The 2044-nt window shown below is 39.6% G+C and overlaps 1 pseudogene; it reads right to left on the bottom strand.

Annotated features, from left to right (window-relative positions):
- Positions 1-651: 651 nt before the first annotated feature.
- Positions 652-1269, bottom strand: LOC149183821 (uncharacterized; annotated as a pseudogene).
- Between the last annotated feature and the right edge of the window lie 775 nt (positions 1270-2044).

Here is a 2044-nt window from a genome sequence, read left to right on the forward strand (position 1 = left end):
AAAAAACGCTTTTGTATGAGGGTTGCAGACCCTGCCATCGAAAGAATCACTTCTGCTAACCAAGATATCTCCACATACTTTGTTTTGTGCTCAATAACTCTTGTCTACTACCATTTTTATCCTCCCGCTCAGGCCTATCCTTGCAAAAGAATAGGATCTATCAATTATTTCACTCTGCGTTGCGACTATTTCTAACATTTTTATGATATCATAGTTGTGGGCTTCAACTGTTACATCCTCTCCATTCTCATCGCACCTTTTGAGCACAGAATTAATCTCGAGGCTCTCGTTACCAGTGTCAAGGAATCACCTATAGCTATCATACCGAAACCTATATTCCAACATGTGTTACTCTTCTCCATGCTCGACAAGAACCCACATCACTATAAACACCTCTGATTTGAATACGCTGCGTTTGGCTCTCAATACGCTGTGTTTGGCGTTCTGGTATTACACTGCTTCCAACGTTCCATTGCCTGCTCTACTACGCACTGTAATTTCTTCAGAAGTCTGACTCTGTCCCTTTGCTAATTTTCCTGGAATACTTTGGATGAAACGCTTGCATGAGCTGATTAATTTTCCTGGATACGAGTCTCTTGGCGCTGCTGGTGAAGCCTAGCATTCTTGGGAAGCAAGAAACGACGCTGTCTTTCAGAACTGGTGCGGAAATAGCGTGCAGAACTTTTCATATGCGTTGGTGAATTGAAATACTGCGTTAATTCTGGTTGGGACGCTTGTCAAAAATCTTGTATGGCGGAACTCCATTTGGAGTATAATGGAGGACGATGGACAAAAGAAATGAGCTGGTCGAAAGGAAAACAATGATGTTGTGAATGAATAATGGACTTCGTGCATTAGGCGTTCAATCATGTTGATTGTATATGGCCGATCAGTCTCACGGTTGATTGTCTTCTCCATCACAATTGTTGCAATGTCACGGAACTGGCTTGATAACTTAGATTCTCTTTCCTTTCCCACAATTTGGAGCTCTCCTTTATTAAGAACCTCCAACCATATATTTTCATGATCATCTGTTCCGAAAGATTTTATCAAGTCCTTGGATTTTGCTAGAATTCCTTTGGAGACATTTGAATACACTGTATGAGACTGCAACACCTCATCCAAATCCTTCTCTACTCCTGACCGCCATGAGAGCACTTTATTCTTGTAACAAGCAATTTCAAAACGCATTCCGTGTTTCTTCAAGCGAACTACGGCCACGTTCGTTAATCCTTTTTGCCCAACGGGCTGTACTATTGTCTTTGACATTTCCTATGGCCGGTGTGGACAAAATTATACGGCTTCCTCCCATCTCTTCTGTTTATGCAGCGTGACTCACCTGAAACAATTGTTGAAGAGAATTCCACTGCGGAGAGGATGGATGAGATAAGTGAATGATATTCAATTATTCAAGATAAAATGGGAATTTTCCTTGGTTTTTAAAAGCTACAGTTGCTTGTAGTCATCTGAATGTTATCATCAACCAGATTTATTGACCGAGAAGACTACTTGAACAAGAAATAATCAAGAGAAAATGGGCGTTGATGAGTAACAGTATATTTTGAAGGAGTCAAAAACACTATTGGACAGAAGTCTAGTTGGGAGATCCTTCACTGTGCATTCAAATCCTACTTTAATTTATGGTGATGTGTAAATTGATTTCCATGTAAAATGCATTAAAATAATTCTGTTGTGCATTCTCTTTTGGAGGTTGAGCGTTGGAGTCACTGATCATAATATATGTGCATCTATTGAATATTGTGCATACACATTCGATGCAATGAAATTATATGTAATATGGAATATAGTTAGTGCAGCTTTATGACTTGTGATGGGTATGCGTTGATATTAAATGCCCATGACATGGTGTTCTGATAGCCATCATTTCTGAAGGAGTACTTGAAGGATCCAAGCAAGTTTGCAGTTGCTGCTGCCCCAATTGTGGCATTATCCATTATAGTTTCTGTCTACATATATATGCATTGATTCCCTGATTCATTTGCTGCACATTTATACAAAATATTGCTGTGTACTATGAGTGGAT

The sequence above is a fragment of the Pinus tabuliformis genome, chromosome 3_2 (genome assembly GCF_031772625.1).
Source record: "Pinus tabuliformis cultivar Carrire ecotype Pingquan chromosome 3_2, CPIR1, whole genome shotgun sequence".
Taxonomy (NCBI): Eukaryota; Viridiplantae; Streptophyta; class Pinopsida; order Pinales; family Pinaceae; genus Pinus; species Pinus tabuliformis.